We start from the raw sequence: 15,476 nt of genomic DNA, 5'->3' as shown, positions 1-15,476 counted from the left end.
TATTTCACAGATGCAATGTACATCAAGTTGATTTTTGAGATTTAATCCACTGCTACTGAGGCTGCTGGGAGAGATTTCCCTTTCTCTTCTTTTTTCCCACAGCTCCCAGGGCTCAGCTTTGGATTTGGCCCTGCCTTTGCGTGTTGGTCGCCAGAGAACATTTGTTCTTTGCTCAGACAGGACGGGTTTAAAGAGTCACTGATTCGGGGGCTCTGGCTCACTCAGGCCGGGGTGAGTGAGGGGTACAATGCGGGGTGAGCCTGTGGTGGCAGAGGCCGGCATGACATTGCACCAGCCTGAGGCACACCATGCGTTCTCTCGGGGAAGTTGTCCCTGGATCACGGGGCCCTGGCAGTGGTGGGCTGCACAGGTTCCCCAGAAGGGTGGTGTGGATAGTGACCTGTGCTCGCACACAGGATTCTTGGTGGTGGCAGCAGCAGCCTTAGCATCTCATGCCCGTGTCTGGGGTCCGCCCTCTTAGCCGCGGCTTGCGTCTCTCTCTGGAGCTCCTTTAAGCATCGTTCTTAATCCCCTCTCATTGTGCACCAGGAAACAAGAGGGAAGAAAAAGTCTCTTGCCTCTTAGGCAGGTCCAGATTTTCCCTGGACTCCCTCCCAGCTAGCTGCAGTGCACTAACCCCTTCAAGCTGTGTTCTCACAGCCAGTCCTCTCCCTGCACTCCGACCGAAGGCGAACTTCAGCTCCCAGCACCGCCCACCCCAGCAGGTGAGCAGACAAGCCTCTCGGGCTAGTGAGTGCCAGTCGGCACCGATCATCTGTGCAGGAATCTCTCCACTTTGCCCTCTGCACCCCTGTTGTTGTGCTCTCCTCCACAGCTCTGAAGCTCCCCCACCTGCCACCCACAGTTTCCACCTGTGAAGGGGCTTCCCAGTGTGTGGAAACCTTTCCTCCTTCACATCTCCCTCCCACTGGTGCAGGTCCCATCCCTATTTTTTGTCTCTGTTTTTTCTTTTTTCTTTTGCCCTACCCAGGTACGTGGGGAGTTTCTTGCCTTTTGGGAGGTCTGAGGTCTTCTGCCAGTGTTCAGTAGGTGTTCTGTAAGAGTTGTTCCACCTGTAGATGTATTTCTGGTGTATCTGTGGGAAGGAAGGTGATCTCCGTGTATTACTATTCTGCCATCTTCCCCCTCTCCTCCAGTTATTGTACTGTTAATCTTTGTTTGTTTGTTCTTTAATTCTTCTATGTCTTTGTTAAACATTTCTTGCATCTTCTTGAAATTTGCCTCCATTCTTTTTCCGAGGTCCTGGAATATCTTCACTCTCATTATTCTGAATTCTTTTTCTAGAAGGTTGCCTATCTCCACTTCATTTAGTTATTTTTCTGGGGTTTTATCTTCTTCCTTCATCTGGTACATAGCCCTCAGCCTTTTCATCTTGTCTATATTTCTGTGAATGTGGTTTTTGTTCCACAGGCTGCAGGATTGTAGTTCTTCTTCTTTCTGCTGTCTGCCCTCTGGTGGCCGAGGCTATCTAAGAGGCTTTTGCATGTCTCCTGATGGGATGGACTGCCGGTGGGTAGAGCTGACTGTTGATCTGGTGGGCAGAGCTCAGTAAAACTTTAATCTGCTTGACTGCTGATGTGTGGGACTGGTTGGTTGCTTTTGGTTGTTTGGCCTGAGGCAACCCAGCACTGGAGCCTACCTGGACTCTTTGTGGGGGGCTAATGGCAGACTCTGGGAGGGCTTACACCAAGGAGTACTTCGCAGAACTTCTGCTGCCAGTGTCCTTGTCCCCACAGTGAGCCACAGCCAACCCCCGCCTCTGCAGAAGACCCTCCAACACTAGCAGGTAGGTCTCATTCAGTCTCCCCTGGGGTTACTTCTCCTTCCCCTGGGTCCCAATGCACACACTACTTTGTGTGTGCCCTCCAAGAGTGGAGTCTCTGTTTCCCCTAGTCCAGTCAAAGTCTTGCAATCAATTCCCACTAGACTTCAAAGTCTGATTCTCTAGGAAATCCTGCTCCCGTTGCCGGACCTGCAGGTTAGGAAGCCTGACTTGGGGCTCAGAACCTTCACTCCAGTGGGTGGACTTTTGTGGTATAAATGTTCTCCAGGCTGTGAGTCACCCACCCAGGAGTTATGGGATTTGATTTTACTGTGATTGTGCCCCTCTACCATCTCATTGTGGCTTCTCCTTTGCCTTTGGATGTGAGGTATCTTTTTTGGTGAGTTCCAGTGTCTTCCTGTTGATGATTGTCCAGCAGCTAGTTGTGATTCCAGTGTTCTCACAGGAGGGAATGAGAGCACATGCTTCTACTCCACTATCTAGGTCTACCATTTTCTCTCATTCTAAGGGTTGTCTTTTCATCTTGTTTATTGTTTCCTTTGCTGTGCAAAAGCTTTTAAATTTCATTAGGTCCCATTTGTTTATTTTTATTTCCATTTCTCTAGGATGTGGGTCAGAAAAGACCTTGCTGTGATTTATGTCAATGATTATACTGCCTATGTTTTCCTCAAGAGTTTTTTACCATCTGACCTTACATTTAGGTCTTTAATTCATTTTAAGTTTATTTTTGTATATGGTGTTCGGGAGTGTTCCAATTTCATTCTTTTACCCATAGCTGTCCAGTTTTCCCAGCACCACTTATCGAAAAGGCTGTCTTTTCTCCTTGTATATTATTGCCTCCTTTATCAAAAATAAGGTGACCATATGTGTGTTGGTTTATCTCTGGGCTTTCTATCCTGCTCCATTGATCTATATTTCTGTTTTTGTGCCAGTACCATAAGCTCTGAGCTTTCTATCCCATTCCTTTGATCTATATTTCTGTTTTTGTGCCAGTATCATTCTGTCTTGATTACTGTAGCTTTGTAGTTTAGTCTGAATTCAGGGAGCCTGATTTCTCCAGCTCCAGTTTTCTTTCTCAACATTGCTTTGGCTATTCAGGGTCTTTTGTGTTTCCATAAAAATTGTGAAATTTTTTGTTCTAGTTCTGTGAAAAAAATGCCTTTGGTAGTTTGATAGGGATTGCATTGAATCTGTATATTGCTTTGGGAAGTATAGTCATGTTCACAATGTTGATTCTTCCAATCCAAGACCATGGTATGTCTCTCCATCTGTTTGTATCATGTTTAATTTCTTTCATCAGTGTCTTATAGTTTTCTTCATACAGGTCTTCTGTCTCCTTAGGTAGGTTTATTCCTAGATATTTTATTCTTTTTGTTGCAATGGTAAATGGTAGTGTTTTCTTAATTTCACTTTCAGATTTTTCATCATTAGTGTATAGGAATGCTAGAGATTTCTATGCATTAATTTTCTATCCTGCTACTTTACCAAATTCATTGATTATTTCTAGTAGTTTTCTGGTAGCATCTTTAGGATTCTCTATGTATAGTATCATGTTGTCTGCAACAGTGACAGCTTTACTTCTTTTCTGATTTGGATTCCTTTTATTTCTTTTTCTTCTCTGATTGTTGTTGCTAAAACTTCCCAAACTATGTTTAATAATGTTTGTGAGAGTGGACAACCTTGTCTTGTTCCTGATCTTAAAGGAAATGGTTGATTTTTTCACCATTGAGAACAATGTTGGCTGTGGGTTCGTCATATATGGCCTTTATTATGTTGAGGTAAGTTCCCTCTATGCCTATTTTATGGAGAGTTTTTATAATAAATAGTTCTTGAATCTTGTTAAAAGATTTTTCTGCATCTATTGAGATGATCATATGCTTTTTCTCCTTAATTTTTTTAATATGGTTTATCACATTGATTGATTTGTGTATACTGAAGAATCCTTGCATTCCTGGGATAAACCCCACTTGATCATGGTGTATGATCCTTTTAATGTGCTGTTGGTTTCTGTTTGCTAGTATTTTGTTGAGGATATTTGCATCTATGTTCATCAGTGATATTGTTCTGTAGGTTTCTTGCTATTTGACATCTTTCTCTGCTTTCAGTATCAGGGTGATTGTGGCCTTGTAGAAGGAGTTTGGGAGTATTTCTCCCTTTGCTACATTTTGGATGAGTTTGAGAAGGATAGGTGTTAGCTCTTTTCTGAATGCTTGATAGAATTTGCCTGTGAAGCCATCTGGGCCTGAGCTTTTGTTTGTTGGAAGATTTTTAATCACAGTCTCAATTTCAGTGCTTGTGATTGCTCCATTTACATTTTCTATTTCTTCCTGGTTCAGTCTTGGAAGGTTGTGCTTTTCTAAGAATGTGTCCATTTCTTCCAGGTTTTCTATTTTATTGGCATACAGTTGACTGTAGTAATCTCTCATGATCCTTTGTATTTCTGCAGTGTCCATTGTTACTTCTCCTTTTTCATTTCTAATTCTATTGATTTGTGTTCTCCCTTTTTTTTCTTGATGAGTCTGGCTAATGGTTTATCAATTTTTTTTTTATCTTCTCAAAAAAACAGCTTTTAGTTTTATTGATCTTTGCCATTGTTTCCTTCATTTCATTTTCATTTATTTCTGATCTGATCTTTATGATTTCTTTCCTTCTGCTAACTTTGGAGGTTTTTTTTGTTCTTCTTTCTTTAATTGTTTTAGGTGCAAGTTTAGGTTGTTTATTTGAGATTTTCCTTGTTTCTACAGGTAGGATTGTATTGCTATAAATGCTCTTCTTAGAACGGCTTTTGCTTCATCCCATAGGTTTTGGGTCGTCATGTTTTAATTGTCATTTGTTTCTAGGTATTTTTTGATTTCTTCTTTTATTTCTTCAGTGATCTCTTTGTTATTTAGTAGTGTATTGTTTAGCCTCCAAGTGTTTGCATTTTTCACAGATTTTTTTCCTGTAATTGATATCTAGTCTCATAGCATTGTTGTTAGAAAAGTTACTTGATATGATGTCCATTTTCTCAAATTTACTGAGGCTGGATTTGTGACCCAAGATATAATCTATCCTGGAGAATGTTCCATGAGCACTTGAGAAGAAAGTGTACTCTGTTGTTTTTGGATGGAATGTCCTATAAATATCCATTAAGTCCATCTTGTTTAATCTGTCATATAATGCTTGTGTTTCCTTATTTATTTTCATTTTGGATGATCTGTCCATTGTTGAAAATGGGGTGTTAAATTCCCCTGATATTTTTTGCTACTGTCGATTTCCCCTTTTATTGTTGTTAGTATTTGCCTTATGTATTGAGGTGCTCCTATGTAGGGTACATAAATATTTACAATTGTTTTATCTTCTTGGATTGATCCCTTGATCATTATGTAGTGTCTTTCTTAGTCTCTTGTAATAGTCTTTATTTTAAGGTCTATTTTGTCTGATATGAGAATTGTCACTTTAGCTTTCTTTTGATTTCCATTTGCATGGAATATCATTTTCCATCCCCTTACTTTCAGTCTGTATGTGTCCCTAGGTTTGAAGTGGGTCTCTTGTAGCCAGCATATATACAGTTCCTGTTTTTACATCCATTCAACCAGTCTATGTCTTTTGGTTGGAACATTTAATCCATTTACATTTTAGGTAGTTATCGATATGTATGTTCCTATTACCATTGTCTTAATTGTTTTAGGTTTGTTATTGTAGGTCTTTTCCTTCTCTTGTGTTTCCTGACCAGAGAAGTTCCTTTAGCATTTGTTGTAAAGCTGATTTGGTGGTTCTGAATTCTCTTAGGTGTTGCTTGTCTGTAAAGGTTTTAATTTCTCCATTGAATCTGAATGAGATCCTTGCTGGGTAGAGTAACCTTGGTTCTGGGTTTTTCCCTTTCATCAGTTTAAATATGTCCTGCCACTCCTTTCTGGTTTGCAGAGTTTCTGCTGAAAGATCAGCTGTTAACCTTATGGGGATTCCCTTGTATGTTATTTGTTCTTTTTCTCTTTCTGCTTTTAATATTTTTACTTTGTATTTAATTTTTGATAGTTTGATTAATATGTGACTTGGCATGTTTCTCCTTGGATTTAACATCTATGGGACTCTCTGTGCTTCCTGCATTTGATTGACTATTTCCTTTCCCATATTAGGGAAGTTTTCAACTATAATCTCTTCAAATATTTTCTCAGTCACTTTCTCTCTTCTTCTTGCACCCCTATAATTCAAATGTTGGTGTGTTTAATGTTGTCCCAGATGTCTCTGATACTGTCCTCAAGTGTTTTTATTCCTTTTTCTTTATTCTGCTCTACGGTAGTTAGTTCCACTATTTTATGTTCAGGTCACTTATCCATTCTTCTCCCTCAATTATTCTGCTATTGGTTCCTTCTAGAGAATTGTCAATTTCATTTAATGTGTTGTTCATCATTGTTTGTTTGCTGTTTAGTTCTTCTATGTCCTTGTTAAGTGTTTCTTGTATTTTCTCTATTCTATTTCCAAGATTTCCCATCATCTTTACTATCATTACTCTGAAATATTTTTCAGTTAGACTGCCTATTTCCTCTTCATTTGTTTGGTCTGGCTGGTTTTTACCTTGCTACTTCATCTGCTGTGTGTTTCTCTGTCTTCTCATATTGCTTAACTTAGTGTGTTTGGGGGTCTCCTTTTTGCAGGTTGCATGTTCGTAGTTATTGTTGTTTTTTTGTGTCTGCTCCCAGTGGCTAAGGTTGGTTCAGTGGGTTTTGTAGGCTTTCTGGTGGAGGGAACTAGTGTCTGTGTTCTGGTGGATGAGGCTGGATCTTGTCTTTCTGTTGGGCAGAACCACGCCCGTGGTGTGTTTTGGGGTGCCTGTGACCTTATTATGATTTTAGGCATCCTCTCTACTAATGAGTGGGGTTGTGTTCCTGTCTTGGTAGTTGTTTGGCATAGGGTGTCCAGCACTGTAGCTTGCTTGTGGTTTACTGGAGCTGGGCCTTATTGTTGAGATGGCGATCTCTGGGAGATTTTCACCATTTTATATTACGTGGAGCTGGGAAGTCTCTGGTAGACCAATGTCCTGAACTTGGCTCTCCCACCTCAGAGGCACAGGCCTGTCACCTGGCCAGAGCAGCAAGACCCTGTCAGCCACACGGCTCTAAGAAAATATAGCCAAGTTGCTCATCTAGACTTTCAAAAATATTGAGATTACAGCTCCCAGGGTGAAGTTACTTAGGAAGAAATTCTATGCCTGAGAGGGACAGCCAGAAGGAAATGGCATCTAGATACCTGTTCTTGATGAAAAGTTAGGACAGACATGTAGATTGATATCAAACATAATAATGAGATCATTTTGCATAGAATAATACTGGTGACAGTATTTTTTTTCTGAGAAAAAGATAAACCTGATTTTAATTTACTACTGATTTTTACCAAGCCTTTTAAACTTTAATTTATTAAAGAAAGTCACATTTCCTTCCCCCACTTACTAACACTCACACTGTTTCAAATTCCCAAAAGGGCAGTCCACAATTCCATGCTGGATAATTTCTTATGTGTCAGCTTCTGCAGTGTTTCTCAGCAAAGGAGCCACATCACCCCAACATTCCTCTCCTCACTCTCAGAAGTATACAAACTATGTTTCTCAATATATTCCTGAACAAGGTCTCGTTCCAAGTAGTGAATTCTCTGGCCCTTCTGATCGTTCGCTGGATCTTCATGGATGAGATGTCATTGGTGATCCATTCACTCACGAGGTGAATATTGTTCTGGTGTTTCCTCAGCACGTTGTATTCATAGATGAATTTCTGAGCACCATTTCCAGCCCGAGTAATAATATAAGCCCATAGGCTCCCGTGATTTTGGTGATATCCTTGCCCTTCCACAGACTGAGCACACCAAAGGACTCCAAGAAATCTGCTCCTCACAGCAACTTCACCTTTGGCACATCCTTTGGTTTTTTGTTTGCTCTAGGGATTTCTTTTCTTTGTTTAAAAACAAGGCATGCTTGTGATGACTCTGTAACAGACTAATTTGGGTTGTTGAAGCTGTTCCCAGCTTCCACTCTGGTGAGTAATCTGGGATATCTAGTTTTTTTTTTTTCTTTTCCTTTTTTTTTAGACAGTGTGTATGTGTGGGATTTGTTTTTATTTAGTCATGTTTGTTTGTTTTTTTTTAAATTCATTAACCATTGGACAGCCCGTAAAGGAGGATGGATTGATTTCACATTCCTCTTCCTAGATCTAGTTTAGAAAATGTATTCCCCACCTCTTGCTCTTAGGAAGGAGTATAGTAAATGTGTCATTTAATAATATACTCCTTTTTGAAAGTTGCATTTTCTCTCCACCTTTGAATAGATCCAGTATTTGATAAAACTCATGAGAGTGGGTGGAACGTCTCTTGCCCCTCCTCTTTTCTAGGATCCACTATATATATATATGACTGTGGCTCTCAAATAAATTTTTTTGCCCTTTGCTGATATTTTTGAAGTTAATTTCTAACTTCTTTCACTGATAAATGAAGAAAAGTATTGCACCTTTTGAAATATACCAAATGGACTGAGTACATAATTAAAAAACATTTTTTCCCTGTCAAAAAAAATAATACTAATTTTTAAAAGAAGGATAGAAAATCATGCATCCAATGGAGTATTAATACGTAAGTCTACATAGAGAATATGTAACAGAATGTTAAAAATAGTTATCTAGGACATAGCATAATAATTGCTAGTTATTTCTTTCATTATTATCAACCTATCAAAGTAAAGATTAAAATTAAAATTTATAAAAAAATAATAACTTGTGAAAAGACTTTGAAGATTGATTTGGGCCATAAACAGTTCGACTTTATCTAAGCATATTAGTTCTCAGATTTTTCAGATTAAATAAAATTATTCAAGTTAAGGTCTTCACACATGATATAACCTCAATATATCCTTGTTAACGTCCTATTATGTTCTAGTTGCATACTTAAAAATATAGGTAGTAAAGCACTTCAAAATACTTAAATGATAATTAGACATATTCTTAGAATATTACTCAGTTCTATGGAATTACAAGAGAAAGAAAATTCTCAGGTCACTATCTTCCTTCTTAAAAACTCAGAGTGTTCACCCTAGCACTTCAAAAATATTCTGGAAAACTGGAAAAAAATTAAAATGGCAAATATCTGCTAGAGTCAGGCTGACATTTTTATGTGCTAATGGAAGCTGTATGCAGTTATCAGTTTGGAATTCACATCTATTCGAGACATTATTTAGGTGATTGAAAGAAATTCACTGAAATGTGAAAAACTATGAAATCGACTGGCAAATGGATGAAAGACGAGGAGTATTCCAACCATTTACAGACCAGATCTTTTCTCTTAGACAGTAATATACTCATTATTAAAAGTTTGGACATTACCACTAAATATTTCTCAAGAAGTGTATGTTCTCCCACCAATCCAAAAAATGTCCCACACTAATAAACACATAGGTTTGCTTCCTATATTGAAATTTCTGTGTACTGGTTTATTTTCTGAGTTTTCCTAACAGTGAGGTAGGTAGAATATTAGCAAATATATCAAATATTCACTGAAGTCAGATATTGTGCCCAATGTTGTGAACTGTTTATGATATAGAAGTATAAGACACAATTACTAACCTTGAATCCCTTTTAGTCTAGTTGCAATGATAAAATGATCAATTTAGATAGACTCATGAGGGTAAGAAATGGGAGGGGCCTTTGAGATCATTTTCTAGTCCAACAATTGCCAAAGGTTGGTCTGAAGACATGTATGAAGTTTGGATTATTTCTGCCAGTATCACCTGGGAATCTAACTATAAATACTGATTACTAAACTTACCATGATATTCATTTTTATAAAACAATTCCTGATATTATCATGTGAGACCCTGGAAAGATCCCTAGAACTTTCAACTTAGTAACTTATTAAATTCCCATTTTTATCTAAGCCAGTTTTAGGCAGATTCTTTTAACCAAAAGAGTCCATGATAATTCAAAGTAGCTGTTTCCACCTGAAAAATGGGAATTCCTTTAGGAAGCTTTGTCACCTTTGTGACCTTCCTTTGGTCACCTTTGTGTCTTAATTCAGTGGTCAACATCTAGAAAGTACCAAAATAAAAAAATGTGCAGAACTGTACTGATAATATAAGCAAGTATCAACATCATGACTCAGAATATAAGTGTTAGATGTTCCTACTAGAAAACAGTGATACAGGGTTGCATTGTTTAGAAATAGGGAGCTAACAAGTATTCGTGGAAGTGAAAACAGATGAGCTTTGTAAGCTAATAAAGAGTCTATGACTCTGCACCTTAATATGCAGGCAAAAAATAAATGATGAACAGAAATTGCAATATAATAAAGAGAGTAAGGGGTGTTCCATTCCTGTGCAGTCTTATGGGAGTTGACCCAGTCAGGCACTTGATGGAGCACTGGTGAAAAATGTGGGGTACATGAGGAGGGGGCAAAATATTAAGGGCTATAAAAACTAGAGAGGAATACAGAGAGTGTAAATAAACCCAGAAGACTGCAAAGTTACAGATGATGTCTCTGAAGGACTGGGTTAAAAGACTCAGGAAACAAACAAACAAACAAAAACAGGCCTGGGATATCTTAGAACTCTGGACTTGTGATTAAATTCTTATTAGTAAAAGGTGTTTTTCTGTCTTTTAAAGAAAGTGTTCATCAAGGTTGTAGCGCCCTCTTCTAAGAATATTCTGTAAGAAGTAAAGCTGCCTCAGGCAGCAACCAATCTAGCATAACAAGGATGTTAAAACAATAAATAAATCACAATCTGAACCTTGACCTTTAATTTGGTTATTAAAAATATTTGGATATGCCAACACCTCCTTCTGAATACTGTCATTAATTGAATAAACAAGACCAGAATGAACAAATAAATGCACATGAATATGGTCCTTAATTATCATTGCTGATTCATAAAGTACCAACTACCAAAGAGGGACAAATTGGCCAAATATAAACGTTCTAATATATTTATTGCAGTGACTCAGGCTTCCTCTCACCTATTCATCCTCCACTAAAATATACTGAAGTTTCAGGAAGGGAGTAATAAGAAATAGATCATGGGCATGATAAAGAAAGTAAATATGAGTAGAATCTTGTCAACAAAAGTAAAAAGGAATAAGGAGAAACAGCAGAAGATGAGGTGGTAGCTGAAAAAGGAAGCAAAATTATTTTGAATACTGCTAACAGTGAAAAGATTTGGTGAAACACAGTAAAGTCATTTGTGAGAATCCACAATGTAATTTTGTAAATTACTTGAAGAACCTTGTGTTACTTGTAAGAATAAAAAAATAAATAAGAATTGTTGTTTATTTTGTTTTGTTATTAAAATCACAAACAGTGGTATATACATGTCAGCAGTGGTCTTTCTAGTCTCCTTTCTCTTTCTGAAACTGTTACTGAACTCAGGTCCGGCTGCTTGCCATTCAAAAGCCAATAATTTGAGAAGCAAGTGTCAGTAGAAAAGCTATAAATCTGGGGAGAAAATAGACTCATGTTCTGAGACCAACTCCAAAGATTCCTCTCAGCCGTGAAAGTTTTCAAAGAGAAAAAAAGGGGAAGAATCTCAGTGAATCATCAAGGCAGGAGGTTGGGTTCTGCATCCTTCTCCATTGTATGCAGGCTGGCTGACTATTCAGATGTTATCTTGCCCAAGTGATCTGCCCGCAGGATTGCTAAAGGGGCTGCCGGGGGTGGAAAGCTAGTCATTCTTTAACTACTTCATTCTTCATTCTTACTTCTTTTTATTCAGGAAAAGAATCAACAGGTTAGGTAAGGTATGGTGTGCATTCAGGAGAGCATAAGTCAGGAGCTAGGTTCAATTGCCTAGTGATCTCATTCCTATAATTAGGTTCTTTCAAGGTTAGAGCAGAATGGAAATGGGCAAACAGGAAAGGGGCAGAAGAGCTGTTTTCAGAACTGGACATAAAAGTATAATAGGTTGATAGATTGATGAGAGAGAGAGAGAGGGTTTAAAATAACACCCATCCTAGTTACAATGGAAAGTTGCAGTTAAAAATACTGTATAATCTGGGATTGGCAGCAACTGCAAGAGAAGAACAACAGGAAAAGCGAAGGGGACCCAGTGGTTACAAATTTTAAAACTCATCATTAAAATCTTAAAAGTAGGACTTATAATGAAATACAAAACAGCTCATGTCAGAAATAACTGGAACTAAAGTAGGCATTAGTCATAAGAAATCAATCAGAAACCACAGTGGACAGGATGGGAGAAAGGGAAGAGTACAAGGGCAAAGTGGAGAGTGTTTGGAAGACCTAGAAGCAAGAAGCAGACATCAGAAATTTCAGCAAAAACACACTCTATGAGGCTGGGAGATTTCCTTGAAGTATATTGGCTGTGTTTCTTATTTGAGAGTGACTGGGCTTGTGAGTCCAAGACTGGTGGCAGAGACACTTCAGGACATAGTATGAGATGATGTAAGATGACCTGAACAATCTCACAGGGGAACTCTGTTGAGCAAGAAGCAGTCTGCTTTTTAGAGAGAGACCTTTAGGGGTGTGAAACCTGTATGGGTGCCCAGACCTCCCACAAACCTGAAACTGACTGCAGGTACCTAACAATGGAAAATCCAACTGATTAAAAAAGAAGATTTGAAATAACTTTGTAAAGTATCAAGAATTGAGAATATATGCTATCCCAGAATTAATAACATAGGGTTTTGCTTTGATGATTTCTCCCCAATATTGAGAAGAAAAAACACTGGCATGGTTGAGCATCCGTTATGCACCAGTCTCTATGCTACCTGGTTTCCCATGTGTTATCTTACGTAATCTTCACAGCCAACTTGAAAGTATTATTTTCCCCATATTGCAGATGAGAATATTGAAGATCTAAGGAATGCAATAATGACCCTCCAAAAGCAACAACAAATAAATATGGACAGTATTTTAGCACCAAGGCTTCTGCATTGAGAACAACTCTTTTTTTCCCTCTGTTATCATAAACATGATCCCAAGATTAGAATTGCCCAGCTGTGCTACTTCTCTCTTCTGTTCCTCACTGCTACACATCCGGATGTTTTCCCCCAAAAGTCAAAATCTACTGATGGACAGGAAGATGTCAGCACATTGCTGTAGTATACTGTCCTCAGATAAATATATTAGCACTTTTCTCCTTCTTATTTTATACAAAATTTATTCTGTTCCTGGCCACATTTAGGCTGATGTGAATGGAGCCTTTCATGGGAGGCACCTTTTATTGCTGCTGTATGTCTCCTTCCTTCCTGCTGTGTTTTCCCTCCAGAAATAAATTTTTACTCACTTGGCCATCTGAGTAAATATTTTCTGCCTGACACAATATTTATACATATATGTTTTACAAATAACATCAGAAGTGTGAATTTCAGGTACAGTAATGTATTTTGGGGGCATTATGTCACTCCTCGATGGTGAAACAAGTTTCTAGTGACAAATGAAGAAAAGGACAATCTCAAGAAAATTACTAATAACTTGGAGGTAAGAGTTGTCTTGACAGCAAATCCCTGAAGGAAATGAAACACTTTATTTTGCTTAGTGTGGCTTCTTTATAAAATGTATGAACTTAAACTGATTAGTTAATAATGGGCTTAATGATAGATGTTTAGTTAATCACAGGCACATGAGGAATATTTAGCATCTGAGGAGCCTGTTTTTGGTGGAGATACAGTTTGATCTTTGGAGATCTAAAAACCTTAGTGTGAATCCTGGCAATGAAAGTTACAACCTGTTAGCTTTTGAACAGTTTGCTTAACATTTGTAAAACATACATTCCTCAAATACATATATATATATATATATATATATAAAATTTATGAACATTTCATGGTGATTAAATGGTGATGCATATAGGCCAATTATCATAGTGTATAATATATGGTGTCTTTTTTAATTTGTTATTATTATTGTTATTAATATTGATTCTCATCTTCCCTTTATACTTTTGCTACTTTCCTCACATTATCCCCCAGCATTTGTTTTTCATATATTAATCTCTCATTCAACAAATATTTAGTAAGAACTTGCTAACTGACTGGTATTTAGCTAGGCATCACTGATACTAAATGATTCAGGCACTGTAACATCATGAAACACCCAGAGACAGGTTTACAAAGCATAAGTTATGAAAATATATGATGCAGAAAATTTTTTAAAAAAGAAGCAATTGTCCCATTTTCAAGAGAAATTTACTCTGAATTTTAACCATTCAGCACAATTATCAACAGTTTTGGAAGGAGAAAAACAAATTGCAAATGGTTTCAAAGATAGTATATTTTAATCCAATTATATAAATAACCACTTTAAAAGACAATTGTCTAAACATACCAATTAAAAGACAGAGATCATCAGAGTGGATTAGAAAACAAGATCAACTACCTTTTATAGTTGTTGTCTGTAAGAAATTTTAAATATAAAGACTCAAATAAGGTAAAGTAAAAAAATGACAAGAATATACAGTGTTAATATTAATTGAAAGAATGCTTGAGTAGTTATATTAATTTCACATGAAGCATTAAAGGAAAGTTATAAGAGATAAAGAGATCAATTACATAATAAACATAAATAATTTACTTCTCCAAGACATAAAACGCTAAAAGTGTATACAAGTCACCATACCGTATCAGTATATGTGAGGCAAAACCAGATAGAACTGAAAGGGGAAATAAATAAATCCACCATTATAGTTGGGAACCATAACACATCTCAGTCAGTAATTGACAGATCAACAAATAGAAAATCAGTAAAAGAATATAGATGACCTGAACAACCTTATCAATCCACTGGATCAAATGATATCTATAGAATACTCCATCCAAAACAAGCAGAATATATATCCTTCTCAAGTTCACATGGCACATTCATCAAGATAGACTACATTCTAGGACATAAAGCACATTTTAACAAATGCAAAAGAATAGAAATAATACAAAGTTTGTTTACAGACTATGGTAGAATTAAACTAGAAATCAATAACAGAAAAATAGCTGGAAAATCCCCAAGTATTTGGAAATTAGACGCTATTTTAAATAGTCTGTTAGCCAAAGAGAAGTCTCAGGAGAAATTTAAGTAGTATTACAAATTAGACTAAAATCAAATTTTGTGATATACATATAAAGCAGTGCCTATAGGGAGCTTTATAGAATTAAATTCATATATAAGAAAATAAGAAGATCTAAAATTGAGATCCCAAGTTTTCACCTTAAAAACTAAGGAAAGAAGAGCAAATTAAACTTATAGCAAGCAGAACAAAGGGAATAAAAAATAAAGTATAAATCAATGGAATTAAAAATAATAGAGAAAATAAATGAAACAAAACAACTAGTTCTTTGAAAAAAACAGTAAAATTGATAAACCTCTAACAAGTCTCTCTAAAAAAAAAAGAGAAAAGACATGGCCAGTTGATATTAGCAGATTTGGTCATCTGCTATGCACACATGGCACATTTAGCATATGAAATGAGTGACCAAAGTGGCAGAGATATAGTCTCTGAAGTAAAGACTAACACTTGCCATGGCTCTTCTAGCGGATGCCATCTCTGAATAGCCAATCTGCCTGCACAGAGTCCAGTACTGAGCTCCTAGGATGTTACCATTCCTTGGGGAGACCCAATGACCAATTGGTGGTAAGTTTACTTCAGTGGGCCTCTTCAGTCTGAGATTTATTTTCCCTAGAAGAGAAACTTATCTTTGTTTGAGTTTGCCTTTCT

This window comes from Aethalodelphis obliquidens, unplaced genomic scaffold (assembly GCF_003676395.1).
Source record: "Aethalodelphis obliquidens isolate GAN/ISIS:26980383/991018 unplaced genomic scaffold, ASM367639v1 scaffold47, whole genome shotgun sequence".
Classification (NCBI taxonomy): domain Eukaryota; kingdom Metazoa; phylum Chordata; class Mammalia; order Artiodactyla; family Delphinidae; genus Aethalodelphis; species Aethalodelphis obliquidens.
Note: the sequence above shows the minus strand (reverse complement) of the source record.